We start from the raw sequence: 13837 nt of genomic DNA, 5'->3' as shown, positions 1-13837 counted from the left end.
AACAAATACAAGTTATCAAATATCTCTCATGCTACTTTCCATAATCTTAAAAATACTTTTCATTGTGAAATATCATCTGTCACAGTCATTATAACAGAAATATGCTAATGTTTATACAATGTATATGTCTAAAACTTCTGTTTTCATAACCTAAAGAATTCTTGTGAGTTCCAGGGAGCTAAATTGAAGGACCCACCTCAAACAGGTCAGATATATCATTCTCAATTCCCTGGTCCTAATTTTTTTTTTCTTAAACTTAACTTTGTCCCTTGTTCTGCCAATACCTTAAGCAGGTGTAAGAGACACCAGACATTTCATACCGCAAACACTGGACAGGAACAAAGAGACCAGCTACACCAGGATGTGACTGGCATCTGGTTTTCTCCGGTTCCCCCCAAAAGATGACACCCACAAATAAGCAGGAAGCAGTCTTGAGAATCTGCCATCTCAAATCCTTTAACCTGTTGTGCCTAACCTCCTGTCTTTTCATTACAAAAATGAGATGGAAATGTAATGGTCTGTCCTGTCCTTTTAAGAGACAAGCCCTGCCTACTTTCTCCCCTGTCCACAGGCGAATCTTCTTTTGGTTTCCAGTCTGAGTACTTCCCTTTCTTCTCTCTCCCAAAGAGGTAGCTGCTGCCATGGCTCCTTTCCTCTTCCCTCCCTCCCACATCTCTGTTTCTTTTTTTTTTCTCCTTCTGCCTCTTCCTCTTCCTCTTCCCCTTTCCCTTCCCATCCATAAGCCACTAAATATCCAACCTCACTCTGCTTGGCATGTCTATCTGTCTCTGTCTCTCACCCGCCAAAGCTGCAGCTCCTCATGGGACTGGCTGCCTCACCAAAGTCTCTCACCCACCACATGGTTCCAGGCACCACTCACCTTCTTGATTAAGTTTATTCCTGTACATTGTTTAGACTGCTGTGGGTGTTTTTTATTTTGATTTCTTCCTCAAAACATTTGCTATTACTACTCAAAAAAATTATCAGTTTTTTTATGGCTTTGTATCTACTTTGCTAAAAGTGTTTATCATATCTAAGAACTTTCTGGTAGAATTTTTAAGATGTTTAAATAGGTCCACTACTAAAAAGGATAAATTTGCTTCTTCATTTCTTATCTGTACCCATCCTATTTCTTTTGTCTTGTTGATTACATGAAAACTTGAGGTATCATGTTAAATAAAAGTGGAGAAAGCAAACACCTTGTGATTCAGATTACAAAAAAAAAATACTTTCAGTACTTGCATATCAGGTATGCTGTCAGTGGTAAATTCATTGCACATTGTTTGTGTAGAGGCATGCCCCTTCTAGTCCTAACTTTTAGTACCTTATAGAATTAGATATGCCAGCTTATTTGCAGCTTCCCACTGCTTGGTGGGGTTATTTCTGTCCTCTGATTTTCACTTTTTGGGTATTTCTTCAGCATTTCTTACAGACAAAAAGTAGATGGTTTTTTTTTTTCTTAAATTTTTTCTGTTGTTGTTTTTTACCTGGTCAGTTAGTCTACCTCTTTTAATTGGACAGTTTAAGGCACTTTCATTTAAGATTATTGTTGAGAGTTCTTTGTTCTATTCATGATATTGCTCTATTTGGTTGAATTAAAACTTGTTTTCTTCTTGCCCTATTTGTATTAGCGATTTGTTGGTTTACCTTCTCATGAAATACATTCTTTTCTGCACTATTATGGATTATATTGGTTTCATTATTCCTCTATGTATAATAATCCTTTAAATATTTTCTGCAGTGCTGGTTTGGTTGTCATTAGTTGCTTAATTTGTGCTTGTCTTGAAAAATTATTATTCCTCCATCAACTTTAACAGATAATTTTTCTGGAAATAGCAACCTGTTAAGGATATTTTCTAATGAGCCTTAAAGTACCATCCCATGCCTTCTTGCACTTAGAGTTGGTTACACAGATCTGATTTATTATGATTCCTTTGTGTGGTAACTAATATTTCTCTTTCATCATTAATATTGTTTGTTTATTTATATTTTTGAAAACTTGACTATGACATGTCACAGAGAGTTCTTCTCTAGTGTTATCTTTTGTGCAGAAAGTGCATCTAGATTGTGTATCTGCATTTCTTTCTGTGGACTTGAAAATGTTCTCTAATGATTTTACTAAACTAATTCTATGCTTCTACTCTTCATTTTAGCCCCTTCTTCATCCGTGGATTCTTACATTTGATCTCTGAATGTGTCCCATAGTTATTGAACATAATTTATTCATTTATCTATTTAGTTGATCTATTTGATCACTTATCCTTTATAAAAGAGGATTTTAAATTATTTTATTGAAACTCCATTTTTTTCTAGTATTAAGAATCTGTGAACTTAGGGAGGAATCATGGTAACTTATTTCCTCCTACTGTGTGTGTGTGTGTGTGGTGTGGTGTATAGTGTATTTCTTTGTTGTGTTTTGCCTGTCTTTGAGATATATATGTCCTCCAGTGTTTATTTCTACTCTTCTCCTGCTCTTTTTAATCTGATTGTCTTATTTTCTGTGAGTCTATATGGTTGCTAGAGTTAGCCATTTGTTTTGAGTTTGAGACTGGAGGTTTACAGTAGAGGGCAGAATATGCCAACAGGAAATACTATGTTAATGGGTACTTGTGAGTAGGGCCTGAGGGGGACCAGCATCCAGAGTATATTTTGGTATTTTAAATAGACACCCCAATTGGCCATTTTGAGTCCCAGACCTAAGAGTTAAGTCCCAAAGAAACTCAGGACAAATGGCTGAGGTGCCATTAACATATCAAGACAGACTCTGGCCACCAGGCTCTCTCAGCATCACAAGTACCTGTTACAGAGTCCTAGTTCCTCTCAGCATTTCCCATCCCCAGCCCCTACCCTGAACCTCTCCAGTCCCTGAGCTTGCTTCCCTTCTCCTTTTCTCATTCATATATAAACCAGCCTTTTCAGCCACCCACTCTCTTGGTTTCTCTTGATGCTCTTAGTTCTTTTCTTGGGCTCTTGGTTCTTCTCCCTTTCCTGTTCCCCTCTCCTGCCCTTTCCTCCCTCTTCTATTCCTCTCCTGTTCCTCTCTCTCTTTCTCTTTCCCTCTCCTCTCAGTTCATTGGCCATGTCTAGTCTACTACTGCTTTCTCTGTCTGCTCTGGAGTCTCCCAGGTACCTTTGGTCATTCTCTCCCTTATATCTACAATAAAAAAAAAAAAAACTTCTCCACCATCCCTTGGAACCATTATGTCCTCATTTTCATTCACTGATGAGTTTTCACTTGGACTTTTATAGTTCATGACTATCTAGAGGGGTGTGTAGACTTCTTTAACCAATATAGAGTTCAGGCAGTTCTTACAGTTTAACTTGTAGTAGAAGGCACTTGGATCCTGCAAATGCATCCCCAATAAGAGTAAGAAAGAATAGCACTAGGCTAGTGACTGAAGATAGATTATAGTATTTTTATAGCTAAGAGTATTAAAAACTAAGCAGTAAGGAAAGACTTAGAAAAGAAAATAGATAGAGCATGAGTTAGAATTAGGAGGCTTTAAAAAATAACATAGAATAAATGCAGGAAGAAGAAAAGGCAGTTATGACCACACTTACTCCGGAAAGACACAGTCTTAAACAAAACCACTAAACATCTAAAGTGCAAAGAATAAATAAGAAAATAAATGATATTTTAAAATAAATAAAATTAAATAGAAAATACTAGAATAGCTGGTGTGTGTTAGTTAATTTGGAAAGAAAATTCAAGGAACAAGGCTTTTCTATGGAAGGGATACTTTGATTGATAAGAAAGGATGCATTGCTTAAATTAGCCAGGAAGGGAAGTCTGGCCATATATTTGATTTAGAAATCATTGTGGTTTTGTTTGTTTTAATGTTGTGTGCTGTCTTATCATAATGTGGTGGTCTTCTACATTAATACTTTATTTTCTTTTCATTACTGTTTTTTATATTGAGCTATACATTTTTCTCTGTTCCCCTCCCTCCTTCTGTCCTTCAATCCTCTCCCATGATCCCCACACTTCCAATTTACTAAACAGATCTTATCTTTTTCTCCCTCCTACGTAGATATATGTATCTCTCTCTTAAGGTCGCCTTTGTTGTCTCGGATCTCTTGGGTTGGGGACTGTAGGCTGGTTTTTCTTTGTTTTATGTCTAAAAGCAAATTACAAATGAGTACATATTATATTTGTCTTCTTGCTATTTCTCCTGGTTGCCCATGGGAACTAGAGGGAAAGACCCTATTGTTGAAGACAGCACACATTTGGATGTAGAACATGGAGAATCAGACTGGGGCTGAACTAGGGACTATCTGTGTGTTCAGAGCTTCTGCTGTCTTTTTTTCAGAAATAACAAATATTTCTCCACTAATAAGGTCCTTTGACTTTGAATTCTCCAAGTGATACTTTTAGACAATCTGAAGTAGTCAAAACAATCATTTAGCATCTATTAATCACATATGTGTGTGTGAAACTTTCCTTGTAGCACTGCTGTTCGATTGGCTCATTTAGTACAAACACTAATGACAAAAACAAAGTGATCTAGTGACATGTTAGCATTGTTATGAAAATCTTGGTTTATTTGAAATTGATATGTATTCAGTGCTATAATCTGTAACTTCTTAAAATTTGTGTTTAAAATTGATTCCTCAGGACCTAAGTTAATGGTATCTTGCAATGGAGCCTTTGGAGATAATTAGGATTATATGTGATGATGAGGGCACTTAACCCTCATGGTATCTGTAGTAGCTTCATTAGATGAGGAAGAGAGACCCAAAGGAGCAAGCCTGCTCCACCTCTGCCAGTACTGCTCTGTCTACCTGGGGACATAGAGATCCCAGGCAGCCAGAAGTTGCCCCCCAGTTGCACCTTCTTCGCCTGGAACTTCCTAGCCTCCAAAACTCATAAGGAACACATTTCTTTAGTTTATATGGCACCAACTATAGTAACAGAACATATCATAAAACAATATTAAATATGATAAATAAAAGAACACTGAACCAGGGGTTCAGTTGAACAGAATCACTCTTAGTTTGCATGTAGACATCTGGGCTCGCTGCCAGTCCTTCAAAATTGAGATTTTTTACTATAGCAATGCAGTCACAGACCTGTTGCCTTTCCTCGTCACCTTTTCGTAACCCACAGTGAAAACCCTCCCAGTTAAAGACATCTTAAGGAAATACAATTGTATCAAATTTAGCTCCCACATTATATATTGGGTCACTAAAGTTGTTTTATGTCCCGAATAATATTCCTACTGCTTGTGAGAGAAAATCCAACCATTAGCCAATGAACTTGCAGATGATTTCATGTCTTGGCTCGATCTCTCTTTTTTGTAATTTACACCTCCTCCCCACCTCTCATTTCCCTCCCCCTCCCTCCACTCCTCTCCCCCTCCCTCTCCAGTCCAAAGAGCAGTCAGGGTTCCCTGCCCTGTGGGAAGTCCAAGGTCCTTCCCCCTCCATCCAGGTCTAGGAAGGTGAGCATCCAAACAGGCTCCGACCGAAAAGCACACAACACAAACCAGCACAACATCTACTCCTCTTTGTTTTGAAATTGAAAAAAAATCTTGAGAATCATATGGAATGACAAAACATTCCAGGTCCTTTACTTCCCAAACTATAGTCCTCCCCTGGTTCTGACATGGCTTGTAATCTTTCACCCTTCCAGGAAGTCTCTTATTTTTTTTAATCTCAGAGAATTTAGACAACAATGAGGACCCTAAAAGAGACATGCATGGATCTAATCTACATGGGAAGTAGAAAAAAACAAGATCTCTTGAGTAAATTGGGAGCATGGGGACCTTGTGGGAGGGTTGAAGGGGAGGGGAGAGACAGGGAGAGGAGCAGAAAAAAAATGTAGAAATCAATAAAAATAAAAAAATTAAAAAGCTTAAAAAATAAAAATAAAATGAGATTTTTTTTTAAGTCTTTGGGCTTTACCCAAACCAACCAGAAGGTGGCAGGGTGGCTACTAGAGAGAAACCAAACAGAAAAAAAAAACATTTCAGGAAAAGGTCTTCTCACATCAGAGAATCGAAACTGCCATGGAGACAGCTTTTTTTTTTTCCACTTCCTTAAGCCCTGTCAGCGTCAGACACACCCTGGTACTTTTCAGCCGGCTTGAGCTGGTACCAAGGTAGAAGTACTTTCTGGTAAAGCTTTCATCAAGACTAAATGAAGGCGCTTTTCTCTGACTTCTCAGGAAGAATTAAATACAGACACCAGACATTTGCTTCACCAAAATGGACAGTTTTTCGCTTTTTTTTTTCAATCATAGAAGAAATCTGAACATTTTGGTAAGTACAAAATCTCTCCTATTATTGTGATTATTGGTGTCTATAGCAACCGCTTATTGAACAGGCAGAAATGTGCTTTGGGGCTAGAAAGTTTAAATGTGCTTTAAAACAAAACTATTCTGAACCCAGATCATCTGGACCTTGCTGCGTTGAGAAAGGAGTCTGCTTTATATTAGTCACAGCCTTCTGTTGAGATGCAGTTGGAAATCAGGGACACTTCTACTAATGTCTCCCAAAGAAAAGCAGCATATTCAGAAGGAAAAATAAACATTTTAATGCTTACATTTTTGAAATACACAGCCCCCAAGTCACTCTAAGGACAGGCAGTTTAGACATGGAGCTCTTGACAGCCTTTTGGAGAGTAATATCAGATCAGAGGCATCTTTGAGAGACAGGAAGGGCTGATTTGCTAGTGCTTCTTCTTCTAAGCTTGGAATAGGGGTGCTTCATGTTCCTGGTGGGAGTAGGAGGCTTATGTCTGATTTTCCCCCAAAGTAACTGATGATGTCACTCAAGGGGAATATGTTGCTGAGTTATGACCTCCTTCAGAAAAGCTGACAATACAGGCAACCCCACTCATTCTAAGTGTGTGTCGGGATTTTATATCTGTGTGATCCTGCAGAAAAGCTGACCACATACAGTCAACCCCACGCATCCTAAGTGTGTGTTGGGATTTTATATCTGTGTGATCCTTCAGAAAAGCTGACCACACACAATCAACCCCACGCATCCTAAGTGTGTGTTGGGATTTTATATCTGTGTGATCCTTCAGAAAAGCTGACCACACACAGTCAACCCCACGCATCCTAAGTGTGTGTTGGGATTTTATATCTGTGTGATCCTTCAGAAAAGCTGACCACACACAATCAACCCCACGCATCCTAAGTGTGTGTTGGGATTTTATATCTGTGTGATCCTGCTGCACCTTTCTTTTATAAACACAGGGCATCTGAAGAAACTCTTACTACAGAGAGAAGTTTGTCCCCTAGAGAACTCTCCTGAAGTGGCCTCATTGGTAACACAATTACAGCTACAAAGTAGCAATGAAAATGATTTTATGGTTGGGGGTCACCACAACATGAGTAACTGTGTTAAAGGGTCACAGCATTAGGAAGGCTGAGAGCCACTGCTCAGGAGGAAACAGTGTGGAAAGTGAAATCTGTTCAGTTGCATTAGCTAGGAGTGAAAACAGTGTAAATTCACCCTTTTAATTTTATTTGCTTACTTTCTCAACCAAATATTCCAGCCTAGATCTCCATGCCTCCAACTCTGACGTGGAGACTCAACTTTATACTCTGATATGTTTATGGCATGCAGCTCAGGCACAGATAAGTCACCTAACTCATGACTCCACCCTGTACTTTTATGTCACTACCCCCAAAGAGGTGGAGACCACATGTGTATAACTATGAAAGGCATTCACTGATTACATTTAGGAGACTCCTGGTGTCCTGATAATGTGTGGCACCACAACCTTGGGCCTGTACTCCGGAGCCTGGGCACAGCAGGCAGCTGGATGGCCATCAGGGCTCACTCTGTGTCTCAGCAGTGAGAGGGCAGCAGAGGCGGCCCGGACAGAGCAGAGAAAGCAGGTAGTAGTTGATCTCAGAGCTGGACAGTTTGCCTGTGAGTGCATGAGGCTTTGCTTATATATGGGAGTAACTAGTGGTCAGTGGGATCAGGTGTCAGACAGTTGCAATCAGTAAAGGCACAGTCATTTCCTGACCCTTTCTTCCTTGCACAGAAGTCACATCAACTGTACAGGAGGAAGCAGTGACAGAATGGAGATGGCAGTTCTCTGACATTCACACAGCCCTTGTATCATGTCTGGGTCATTTCTGTTGAGTCCCAAAGCCTTTCATGCACAAAGGTGCAATCAAAAGATGTGGAAATTGATGCTCTTAAGATCTATGTTGCCCTACGATTCATTAGTCGAGCAGTATTGGAAAGGAACAAGTGCAGGGAAGTTGGAGGAGGCCAAGGTGGGCTGCTGTGCACAGACAGGATAGTATGTATCCCCGATGGCCAGTGTCCTTCAGAATCTCCCTTTTCTGGTCTCGCCAATACTAAATCTACTGGAATGTTACGGATTCATAGAAAATAGTGCACCTGCCAGGTTATTTATATGTATGAAGCTTAGGTTGGAAACAGAATGCATAATGAATTTTGCACCTCTGTCAGGAAAGAAAAAGTAGAATGTTGCCGTAAAACAAGGTCAACCAAGTGATAAAAGTTACTGCAAGGACCTCTAAAGGGGAAGGCAATAGCATCGAGCAGGCTTCTGGCAGAAAAAGCATAGTCATTTGGAATGTAATTCTAGGACTTCTAGAGTGATGGGCACCAACCCTGCGATGCAATGGGAGGTGTGTATGAGGGAGTTGTTGTTTGCAGTCACCTACACAGTGAGCAGAACACTGACATTGTGACAGAGGTCATCCACAAGGTTCATGTTTGAGAACCATGCCATCCACCACAAATAAATTAGATGTACACACGACTGTGCACACACACAACATACACACACACTCATGGTGTTTTAAGTATGGTTATAATTATGGGTTGGACTGTCCTTGTCTGCGTGCAGCTAGGGACCATGGGTTAGATTAGCCAGTGAGGTATAGATAGAACACTTTTCTGTCTGCTTTTCTGAAATTTAAAGTCAAACAGAATACATGACAACGCCCTAAGATAAGGCTGAAGAGATGGCTCAGTGGATAAGGACAGCACTTGCTGTGTGTGCAAGTGTAAGAATTTGAGTTGGAATCCTAAGCTTGCACTTAATAAACCCAAGAGTAGAGACCAGCCAGTAACCCAAGGGCACTGTTGGGTGGAGACAGGGAGATGGGTGGTTTTTGCTTGTTGCCAACTTACCTGCAGTCTGGGCAAGAAAACTTCACTCAAAGGAATAAAATGGATAGCAGTGGAACAGGACTCCCAATGTCTGGAACCACACAAGAGCAGGCATTTGCACACATGCTCTTACACGCACACACACATGAACGCATGTATAGGCATACATGCACACACATTTAATGCATAAGTGAAATATTTGAAAACTACTTTAAAAACATTATTTTGTTTGCTGACTAACAATGTTAGTGAAACAATGGACAGCAAGGACCAGTGGGCATTGTCAAAGGACTTTCTGATGTCCTGGGGTTGTAATTTCAGGCAGCTTAAATTCATAGTGTAAGAGTTCTCTTCACTGAAATCAGTCTCATTATTCAGGAAGTTTATTCCACTTCAAAGTCTGCAAGTGAGAAGTGAATCTTTCTATTAGACTTTCACCATGAAAGGAAATGTGTGAACACAACCACAGCACAGAAAGAGAGAGAGAGAGAGAGAGAGAGAGAGAGAGAGAGAGAGAGAGAGAAATGATCCACAAGATATATCTAAGAATATTGGCTAGAAGCAAGTTTGTCACCTAAAAAACTGCACAAATATGGATGCAATGTAGTTTCAGGTTGCAATCTGGTGCCTGGCGAGGTGTTTGTACTTGCTCTTGTCTACGGAGCTGTATTAATGGGAGGGTAGATACTGATTCAATTCCTTCAGTTGGTGTTCGTTTTCATGAACTGGAAGTCTAACCCCAGGTCTACCACTGCACTATATCCACAAGTAGACAATGTTGAGGTAAAGTTTTAGAGAAGTCAAGGAAAACAATATTCAGAAGTGTGAGTGGAATAAGCAAGTTGAAGCTAGTCCTGAAATCTGTTGAGAAGTACTGACTGTTTGATAAAATGAAGACTTGAAACCTTGACTTGAACTCATCATTACCATCGATGTTGGAGCAGCCTGTGTTGTGTTTCAGTCATCTGTATACTCCATCATGTATTGTACAGGCATCATCGGCTTCTTGAGTGAAAGGTGATTTATGTGACAGGGGCTTCTCTCCATGATACAGTTCCACACAGTCATTTAAGTAGCTTCCCACGTTCCTTGTTCCCATTCCCAGAAAGCCCACCCCTAAGCAGAAACGACGCTTTAGATTGCCTCTGCCTGTCCTTGACTCATACAGTGTGTGCTCTGTGTCAGTGCCCTAGTTGCCTGTTGGTCTTAATAATAAAAACCTGGAGTCAGATATTGGGGTGATTGCTGAAGGCTCAAAGAGACAGTGCAGCCAGCCGCTAGTGAGACCTTTTACCTCAACCAATGGTCAGTCTGAAGGGACGATCTTGTCCTCAGACATCTGAGACTTTGTCCTCTGCCTGCAACTGTCTCCACCCAAACTCAGACTGCACTGAGTTCCTGTCTCCTTCTGCCTTACAACCCTCCCTCTACCCAGCCACTCCTATCACTCCTGGCTCCACCTCCCTGTTGCTGGAATTAAAGTTATGTATTCCCAAGTGCTGGGGTCACCTTTGTGTGAGCTCTGTTTCTCTTTTAGACAGATTCAATCTTATGTAGCCCAGGGTGACTTTGAACTAACAGAGATGTGCCTCTGCCTCCCAAGTCCTGGGATTAAAGGTGTGTGCCACCACCCCCTGGCCTCTAGTGACTTAGCTCTGCACTCTGATCTTCAGGCAAGCTTTATTTATTAAAACCTAAATCCTCTCTCATGTGTGAGAACGCTCTCTTGTTGCTGAATCAGCACTTTCAGTCTTTCTGTTTTAACTGAAATTGTTGACTTAGGAGGCGAGTATATACTTAATTTCATGAAAATATTTAAACTGCTTTTCTGATTAGGTAAAGCAATTTGCATTTCCACAAACACTTTCCAAAACCACACTTACTCTATGCTTTCACCAACATTTGCGGTTACAGGATTTAAGGCCAGCCATTCTGTTGGCATGAGTTATGACATCCAGGCAGTTTAATTTTTAATGTCTACAATTGGCTAAGATTTTGGAGCTGCTGTAGACTCCAACCTACTGCATCCATCCACGTGGGTGGCAAAAGTCCCGCTGGTTTGTCATCCTCCAACTCGTCCTGTCTTGTCCTCAGTTTGAAACCAGAACTGGCAAATTGTCCCCAGTTCAGCTGGGTAGAGACCTTTCCATCCCTGCACTTGAACACACTCCTGCCATGTCTGCTGTCTTCAGCTACACAACCTCAGAGTCTAAGCTTTCCAAACACGTGAATCTTGTTTCTTGTCACTCTAGTGGGAACATCTGTGACCTCTGTGATCCACGACCTTACCCTGGCAGTGGGAGTCCTTTCCCTGACTCTCGAGTCAGTTTTGGTAAGTCACGTGTTTCCGCTCACTTCTCACAGTGCATCCAGGTAAGGTTGGTTGCAATAGCCTCTGATTCACCGTAATTTTGCTGCAGCATCGGGGAAGTTGTTCCGTCGCTCTTTCATTCCTGACGGTTTCTTCTGCATGTGTCGGGTTGTTCCGTCGCTCTTTCATTCCTGACGGTTTCTTCCGCTTGTGTCAGGTTGTTCCGTCGCTCTTTCATTCCTGATGGTTTCTTCCGCTTGTGTCAGGATTATCACCTTGTATTGCGTATCACTTTTTGGCTTGGTTGGGTATCTCCGTTTTGACTGTGTTTCCTACTTCTCTCTCTAAATTTCTTCCTTTAACTGTTTTCTTCCTCTTTCTTCCCTATTTAAGCTTGCTGTGTTGTACTTTAAACTCACTAAATTATCAGTCATTCTTTTATTTTTATAAAAACATGAAATCTTGTAAGTTTCACAGACATTGAATGTACTGTTTTTTTTCCTGTTTTGATACTCAACATTTTCATGATTGTTTATTTTTAAATATTTTCTCTTTAAAGCATTCCTTTCTAATTTTGCATAGTTTTTATTTCAACTTTTATATGCGATCACCACCATCTGAATGCAGTTATAAGAAATAATCATATGGTGAATATACCTTTTATCAAGGGTCCCTAATGGTAAAGTCATTCAACAGTACAGTACAACACCACATTGGCATTTGTACATTCGAAACACAAGCACTGCAACACAGACATCTCTCCTGTGCGTCTTTCTAGATGTGCTCGTTCCTCATACTCCATCTTATCTTAACTCAATAGCAACTAATCTGCTGTTCATTACAATGGCCCTGCCATTTCAAGAATATGTGTAAGTTACGGTGTACAGACTGTGACATCAGGGGCTGACTTTTTTCCTTCCACAGAATTCTCTTGGGGTTTATGCAGGTTATTGTGTGTTGTGGTTTGGATATAAATATCCCTGGAGGCTCATGTGCTGAAAACTTGGTCCTTGCAATGTACAGAAATACTGCATCTTAAGAAGGGTGCGGATCATCCAGACTCCGGCAGAATACATGAATTAATCCATGGATAGAATTGTGGTTTGATTGCTATATTGGAAAGTGATAGGAACTAAAGGAAGTGGCCTAGTTACAGGAAGAGTGTTAGTAGAGGCATGCTTTGATGAGTTTGTTCAATTACCAGACTCTTCCTCTCTGAGTCCCTCTCCCTCTCTGCTTCCTAACTGACATGGAGTAGGCAGGTGTTTCCCACTGTGCCTTTCCTCCATTATATTTCTGACCTGACTTTGCTAAACTTGACCATCTCCAGTTCCACCTTTTCTTTTGCAAGTGACATAATTTTGTTCTGTGATATTTCACTATCATTGCTTACAGTTTCAGAGATAAAGGATTACTTTTATCATCATGGCAGTGAACAGTGCCTGAGAGCTACATTGTGATATGAAGGCCAAGATAGAGACACTGAGCTTGGCATGAGCTCTGGAAACCATTCCCATTAACAAAGCCCACTCCCATTAACTCTGTCCCTCCAACAAGGCCACACCTTCGAATCTTCCTAATCTTTCTCAAATTCCCATGATGACAAAGCATTCAAATATATGAGCTTATGGAGCCATTCTTATTCAAACACCACAGCCTCTATTATTTTGAAATATGTCCTTCATATCCCTTGTCTCTCCTGTACTTTTATCATGGAAGTGGTGTTGGATGTTGTCATTGGTCTTTTCTACATCTGAAATGATCATGTTTTTGCCTTTCCATCTATTTATATGGTGGGTTACATTTTTTCTATTTATATATATTAAGAGATCCCTGAATCTTAATATCTTAATATTTGAGAGAAAATGATGCCAACTTGATCATGGTTGAAGACCTATTTTGTGAGCTTGGATTTTGTTTGCAACTCTTTTACAGAGAAAGTTTGCATCCGTGTTCATAATGGAAATCAGTCTGCAATTCTCTTTCCTTAGCGCATCTTTATGTGATGTAGGTATCAGGGTAACTGTGGACTTGTATAAGGAATTGGGAAATGTTCCTTGGTTCTATTCTGAGAAATAATTTAAGGAGGTTGGTGTTAATTCTTCTTTGAAATTCTGCAGAATTCTGTGTTATAACCATCTGGCCCTGAACTTGTTTTGGTTGAGAGATTTAACTACTGCTTCTATTTCATTAGGGCTTATACACCTGCTTAAATCACTTGTTTTATCTTTATTTAACTCTGGTATTTGATATATATCAAGAAAATTATCCATTTCTTTAGATTTTTTTCAGTTTGGTGGAGAATAGGCTTTTAAAGTATGTTCATATGATTAACTGAATTCCATATCTGAAGTTATGTCTCCCTTTTGTCCCTAAATTTTTTAATTAGGATGTTTTCTCTGTGTCATTTAGTTAA

At 40.1% G+C, this 13837-nt stretch overlaps 1 protein-coding gene across 1 annotated transcript in view; it reads left to right on the top strand.

Annotated features, from left to right (window-relative positions):
* Positions 1-11443, top strand: part of Samd9l (sterile alpha motif domain containing 9 like) — a 70221-nt gene extending 58778 nt beyond the window's left edge. The window contains exon 2 of the transcript XR_005976441.1: positions 11363-11443. The gene's annotated coding sequence lies outside the window, so the exon portion shown is untranslated. The remainder of the gene's footprint in view (positions 1-11362) is intronic.
* The last annotated feature ends 2394 nt before the right edge of the window (positions 11444-13837 follow it).

Source organism: Microtus oregoni, unplaced genomic scaffold, assembly GCF_018167655.1.
Source record: "Microtus oregoni isolate MIOR12 unplaced genomic scaffold, Mior012 000026F_ref0000081, whole genome shotgun sequence".
NCBI classification, from domain to species: domain Eukaryota; kingdom Metazoa; phylum Chordata; class Mammalia; order Rodentia; family Cricetidae; genus Microtus; species Microtus oregoni.
This window is presented reverse-complemented; position numbering and strand designations above follow the sequence as displayed.